The sequence below is a fragment of the Cupressus sempervirens genome, chromosome 8, assembly GCF_028749045.1.
Source record: "Cupressus sempervirens isolate cs-2001-9-10 chromosome 8, ASM2874904v1, whole genome shotgun sequence".
NCBI classification, from domain to species: Eukaryota; Viridiplantae; Streptophyta; class Pinopsida; order Cupressales; family Cupressaceae; genus Cupressus; species Cupressus sempervirens.
Window position 1 is genome coordinate 784,095,204 of NC_143125.1, and position 7,313 is coordinate 784,102,516.

Genomic DNA, 7,313 nt, shown 5'->3' on the forward strand with positions numbered 1-7,313 from the left:
TACAAAATAATTTTTAATAAGTCAATATTAGAAATTTATAATTTGCATAAAACAAATTTTACATATCAACACTAAGATTATGGACCTTGTTTGATTGATTACTAAACTAAGTTATCTAAGTATGAATCAAAACAAATAAAAGATTTTTTAAGGACTTTATTATTTCACTTTCACATTGGAAAAAGTTCTTACACAAAAAACATTAAAAACAAGACAAGGTAGTTGAAGATAGCCACATGAAAAGTTTGAACTACATTATCTTCATTAGTGAGCTACCCACTTTTGCAGTTTCTTTAAGATGTCAAGTTTAGAAAGCTTTATATATAACTATTATATTAAAAAATTATTTAATATATTTTTCAATCTAATAACAAAATAAATCAATAGTTGATAGAAAAAAATTCAACACAATCATTTCTAGAAATTGTTGCTTAACATATGATAGATAGAATGTTGAAAACTGATTGTCTTTAATTGATAATATAGTTTTCCTTCGAACTGTGCATTGATAGTCCTAATTTTATTCAATATATAGGAATATAGAAAAGCTGACTCAAAATCCCTACCCGATAAAAATAAGAGCACGGAAAACAATCTGAGGTTCAAATGCCAAAGGCCTCCAGTGCTTTACCAGTAAGCCTGCAAATCCGCCATTCCTACAGCAGCTTTGCCCCCATTTCCTCGTAAAACTTGATGGCATTCACATTCCAATCGAGCACGCACCACTCCACTCTACCAAACCCTAACTTCATCGCTTGACAGGCCACCGTCTTCAGCAAGACGGTTCCCAAACCCTTCCTCCTGTACGGCTCCCTCACAAAAAGATCTTCTATATAAAACCCCGGCTTCGTCAAAAAAGTTGAGTAATTCTTGAAGAAAAGAACAAATCCGATCACAGTCCCGCCGCTCTTCGAAATGAAATCTTGCGCTTCTGGATCGTTCGCGGGAGTTTCCAAGCGCAGATTTTGAACAATGTTTTCAAAAGAATCGCTAGGGTTTTCAGAGCTAGGGTTAGCGTTTGTAGGGCTTTTGGGGTTTATTTCTAGGAATAAGACCGTGGGGCCTTCAAATGGAGGGGCGTTGAAGAGGGTGGATTCGAGGCCTGATTGTGTTGCTTCACACAGATGACCGAGGCGTTCGAACTCGGCCAGTTGCTGGATCAGTTTGAGGATGAGAGGGGAATCCTCTTTCATGGCTACTCTCACGCATGCAGAGGCTTCATTTGCCGCCATTGACATGGAGATCTTGAGCTTGTTATGTTTGGCTTGACTCTACACGGATGACTAGCCTTCTGAGCCTGGCCCGTGTTGTGTTGCGTGGATGGATTGATTTCTTTTGCGGAATATAATTGAGGATCCTTTTTTGGAGCTATCAGCATTAAATGGTCAAATTTATCAAGTCACAGTTTTTCCTGGAATAGTTGGTTGAAATTTTGAAGAGTCGTGTACTAATGGGTAAGTTCAATCTTTTCTATTTTTGTATGGAATAAAGTTGATCAATAGTAGCAGAAAATAACAGTCCATAAAGAAATTGGCCATGAAAACAGCGATAGAATGATCAGTCCTTTTGCAAAAATTTTGGTTAATTGGTCTTTTCTACTTTTGCACATGTGACTGCTCGTTCAGCAACTGGTATGTTATTTGCTATGAAAGGAGGAATCAACAATACCCCAAAAATGAGCTGTTTAATTTGCAGCTCTTCTGTTTGTAGCTATGATTTTGTTTTTATATTCTGTTTTTCTCTATCCAATTAAAAAATTTGAATGATCAGTTGTAAGCTTAGAACTTTTATGTTGAAGGTGGTTGTTCCATGGTTATCTTTTCCCTGGACACACCTAATGAAGCATAACGTATGCTCTCAAACCTTAATAGGAAGAAAGCTCAGAGAAGAACAAGTAAAGGGCATTACGAAATGATTGAAAGGCGTACAACAGCATTGCCATGGCTTCTGGCGCCACTCTTCAGAATTCAGATGGCCACTGCCATCACCACGCATTTCTTCATTTTGGGGAAATTTGTGATGGAGATATGAATTTTGGGGTGTAACAGTTTCGATTCGTTTATGGAGGTGAAATTATGCATATCTTTTTGGTTATACAATTTCAATCCAACAAAATATGCTATGCATTGATAATGCAACAAGAAGCAGATTTAAAAGGTTCAATTGAACACTAGATTTTTCTTGTGAAGATCACTTGTCAGGTTTGAATTGAGATTACACATGGTACAGTTTCGTCAGACTTAGAATGTTTGAAACAATGATTATAATGTTTTATAATTAATTAATAGTTGAGGCATTCTAGGTGTCCCAACAATTCTTCTAAAATCTATTTGCTGCCTACTAAACATGCTATTATACTTTTTTTTCCCCTCCTCTATCTTATATTTTGAAATCTCCCTCTGTGATGAAAACATGTTATGTAATGTCATACTACCACTCTATAATTAAATGTGATTCCATTTCCTTACATTCGTCTTACCTAGATGAGACGTCTACCTTCATGAGTCTTTTTCAAATGTAATTTGAATTTGTACTTTCTTGGCAATGAATGTTCTCTTACACCTTAGAATTTGTTATACTTGACCATTCCATCATAATTCTAGATTCTTTGGGTTTTACTCAAAGATTGACAAAAACCAAGTGATAGCTTTGCATGTGCATTTTGTATTTCCAAGAATCTATCACAATGCTTCTAAAGTTTGTTAAATGCTCCTATATAGGGGAGAGGACCCAGTAGTTGTGCACCCTAACTTTGCGCTTCTCAAAATCTTATGTGGAAATTTCAAATCACTCTCATTTTTTGGTAGTAGCTTAATTGGCAAGTCCCCTACTTATAACTAAGGTTTCAGAGCCACATCATCAAATATGATGCCACATCAGCATGCTTTTTGTCAAAGTGTCCAAAACAGCCCAAAAAAAAAATTAAGACCAATCATAGTGCATTGGAGACCCCCGTACTTGTGCAGTTGATGTTGCATCACACTATTGGTTGTTTTTTGGGAAAAGGGACATTTTTCATTCACTTATGGGTAATTATCATTAACAAGAAAAACTTTAAAGTCACATCTATTGGTACAATCTTGTCAAAAATGTTGGATGTTAAATCAACAAGTGTGGGTATTAAGTTAACAACTATTGTCACAACCATTGGTACGCACTCAAGTACTGGGTCCTCTCCCCTAAATTAGCACCACCAAACACCAAACAAATGTTGCATCCCTTGGATGGTGTACATGAGGTCAATCTAGAAATAATAAAAAGAAGGAAGGCTTTTATTATTGTCTAAATTCGCAGCAAGTTGATGTAATTTTGGTAGTTAGACATTTCTTTATTGCATGAATAATCTCTGTTTGTAAAGAAATATTATGAATTTTTGTCTATTTTATTCTAGATCAGCGTATATGTTGTTGTTTTTGGGATTAGGGTTTTATTTAGTGTATTAAAGATTATTTGATGTAAAAGTAAAGTCTATATTTAGTTCACTTTTGTTTAAGCCACCAACATATTATTATTATTATTATTTGATCGATCTATAGTCTTGTACATTATATTAATAAAATAAGTAAAATTATGTGATGTTCCAATGCCTATACTCAAATGTGTGAGCCCTAGGATGCCAATTTCTTTAGTGTTAGTTGATCAAGGAATGTGTACGATAGGGGAGTGAGTAAGTGAAGGTCTAAAAGGTCATACGAAGGGGACAAGTCAGAGGTTGTACGGTGGGAGAGAGGTGTTGTACAGGGACCACAAGTAACTACAAAGGTTGGTCGTACAATATTTAGTGCAGGTCTGTACGGTGACAAGGTGTCTAAATGAGTGAGGTCGTACGGTGTATAAGAAGGTTGTACGGTAAGCTTGCGGATAGTATGGAAGTTGCACTAAATGTTGTGAGTCGTGGATGGGGTATGGCCGATTTGCTAGATCCGAGCGAAGTATTACATGCAACAACGGAATAGGGTGAGGGTTGGATCCCACCGAAACCACACGAGCCAAATAGGGAAGATCTTTCACTTCCGAAATGGCGAACAACAGAGGAATCCCAACGAGAATTTGCGGTAGAGAAATACTAAACCAATCACATACCTACTACTACCTGCAAGCCGTGCTTAAATACTCGTCGGGGAAAACCTTTGCGAGGGTGTACAAAGAAAGCCGACGACAACACATACCAACAAAAACTGATATACTAAAACAATCGGAACCACAAATACACATTATTAACTTGGGCCCCCATTTAATTAATTAAAGGTCCTTTTGTTATATTATTTAAATTATGGGACTAGTTAATTAATTAATTTAATTAACTTATTACATTCAAATTTGGGGACATGAAAAATTACAAGTATCTCCATTCAAATGGGCACTGGTAGGAAAGAATGGAGATAAGATAAGAGAAAAAAACCTCCAGTCTTGTCCGAGATCGAAGTACTATACAAAATACATGTTTAAAAGGGGCATACCCCAATTTTAGATCTTCATGAAGGGACAAACCCTTCTTTACTGTATAACTATATAATTGCTTTTTTGTTTATGTTAAATGCATGTTTTGTCAATATAATAGGAATCTTCGAAAACATTCTTTCCTTTGCTACTTTTCTTTACAAGATTAGAAAAAATCTTAATAAAGTGTTCCTACTCTGTGTTTTTGAAATGAATTAGTGTGTGAAACCTCTTTCCATATCAATTCTTGGTTTGACATTCTTGGTATGAATTTTCAATTTGGTTCTCTACAACTCAAAACATTGATACCACCCAAGTACTATTTTATCACAATTTTAAAATTATTATTATTTAGTTATTTAAATGATATATTAATCAATTTTATAATGTTCATTATATATTTACATATAATATTATATCCCTCCTTTTTTTTGATATCACCATTGCTCTTGATTTCAACTTTACTTTTAGAAATATTTGTGCTTTTAACTAGCATGTAGGAGAATCTTTACCTTAGAAATATATAACTAGTTGATAAGAACTAATGATATAGCCCCTCAAATAGACTCTGTCATAGGCAAAACTTAATCTTGTAGAAACAAAAAGAATCAAACTTGAATTAGAGTTGCTTTTGGTACAAATGCGATTCTAAAACAAGGAATAATTTAAAATATACAATTAAATCTAAATAATTGCTTATAAAATCTCAAAATCTGAAATTCTAGTATTCCTATACAAGATTATAAATATCTTGTGTTGGAATTATAGATGGAGTAATTGGGGGTGGTGGTGAATCAGTTACCACAAAAAAAAATCCACAGATCCCTTAGATGTCTTAAATAATTAGTTATTGCTGATACTTAGTAAATACTTCAAAAATGTTGTAACTCGGTAGATTAACTTGTTACTGATCTTTAAGCATTCATAATTATTAACATGTATGCAAAAGTAAATAACATGAACACAAGAGACACTAGATTTAATGTGGAAACCCAATATGAGAAAAACCACCAAGTAACTAGCTACTAATTTTCACTTTTCTGAAGTGAGCCCTGTCAGGAGCCAACCCTCTTAAAGGTTACAAAACACACTATTAGATGTGACCCTGTTAGAGGATTTAATCACCCTATTAAGAGTGGCCTTGCTAGAGGTCTTTAGAACAATTCAACTGAACTGTCACCTTGTTAGAGGATTTACAAAATGGCTGCTAAACCAACTCTATTAAGAGATTTTGGAATTACTACTACAATGGTTAGAAAGTAACAATGAATTGACCTAACTATGATGCAGCTGAATTTGCTAATTACAGATCTCTGTTATGCACCATTAGATCCTCCTTGATCAAATATGGCTATGCTACTCCTCAATGATATTTGATTATCCTTCAAAATTCACTCTCGCAATAATCAATCCTCTTTCAAATTCATATCACATCAAATCCATCACACACACTTAGAATTCACAACTTGACCTCTTATATATACCATTCTGATTATCAAGTCGGCTCATTCATAAGTTACATTTACCAATAAACCATACATCAGTTGGCTACAAATATTATATTAAACAAATAAACTTTATTTTCCAAAATAATGAAATCCTTCATTGGCCGACCCTGCTCGGTAAACACTGCTCTAGAAACAATTTCCTGAGTTAACCATCTCAACTCGGTTAACACTGCAAATTCTGCAAAATCCTTTGGCTGACAAGTGACCTCGGTAAGAATTGAATTTCCTTCGCTAACTATGAGAGCTTGGTAAGAACTATTCTTTGCCATGGTTTCCTTTGATGACCAAGTAAACTCGGTAGTCATTGAATTACCTTGCTTAACCTTGAAAGCTCGGTAACAACTGTCTGCACAAGGTAAAGCCTAAGAATGCTCGGTAGACACTGTAAACGTTCTTTGCTAACCTTCTGAGCTCAGTAGACTCTGCCTTCTGCCTTGCTGACCAACTGAGCTTGGTAGACTCTGACTGATAACTGATATGACATTTGTGTAACATCAAAGACAACACACAATTGAACAATTGTATCCAACATCTTGTTGTATAAGTACGATGAGAAATGTTCTAAGTTGTATATAATCTGAAGAAGTCATGATTTAAATTGATGTTCTAACAAAAAGTGAACCCAAAAACATAATTGTTAGTTCAAAGGATTATATAACCAACAATAGTGGAAGAATGGTTGCTCAATTGATCATGAAACTACTATTAACCAAGACATTATTTGAGAATGTTCTTATAACATTTCCCTCAATGTTGATCAAAGGAAATATATATTTGGCAATAGTGAAAGAAGGTTTCCTCAATCAATCATGAAATTGAAGCTATTTGATTCCATAATCCATGTAAATATTTTTCTTTTTTTTTAGGATTTGATTACTTGAGAATTTTTTTGCGTCAACAATATAGATCACACTACATGATCCATCATCAGGATGCAATGCAAGACAGAAACAAAAAAGAAAAAATAATACAGATCACACTACATGATCCATCATCTAGATATAATGCAAGACAGAAACAGAGGAATTTTTTTTCCTCTTTATTTATGTCTTGCATTGCATCCTGATGATGGATCATGTTTCCTCATTGTTTTTGTCTTGCATTGTATCCTGATGATGGATCATTTAGTGTGCTCTATATTGTTGGTGCTAATTTTTTTTAACATAATCAAATTCATAAAATGATCAACAATTATGAAATTACTATTAACCATGATATCATTGGAGAAAGTTCCTAATCAAATTTCGCTCAATTTTTATTGAATTTGCTATTTGTTTCCATAATTGCATACTACACTACTGAAGTAAGTTATCTGTTAGAATTTATAATCTTTCCTTGGTTGTATTTATTAAATGGGATAAACCA

At 34.2% G+C, this 7,313-nt stretch overlaps 1 pseudogene across 1 annotated transcript; it reads right to left on the reverse strand.

Annotated features, from left to right (window-relative positions):
- Positions 1 to 414: 414 nt before the first annotated feature.
- Positions 415 to 1,756, reverse strand: LOC149544747 (GCN5-related N-acetyltransferase 8 pseudogene; annotated as a pseudogene). Its single transcript, XR_016355066.1, has one exon. The product of XR_016355066.1 is annotated as a GCN5-related N-acetyltransferase 8 pseudogene (transcript).
- Between the last annotated feature and the right edge of the window lie 5,557 nt (positions 1,757 to 7,313).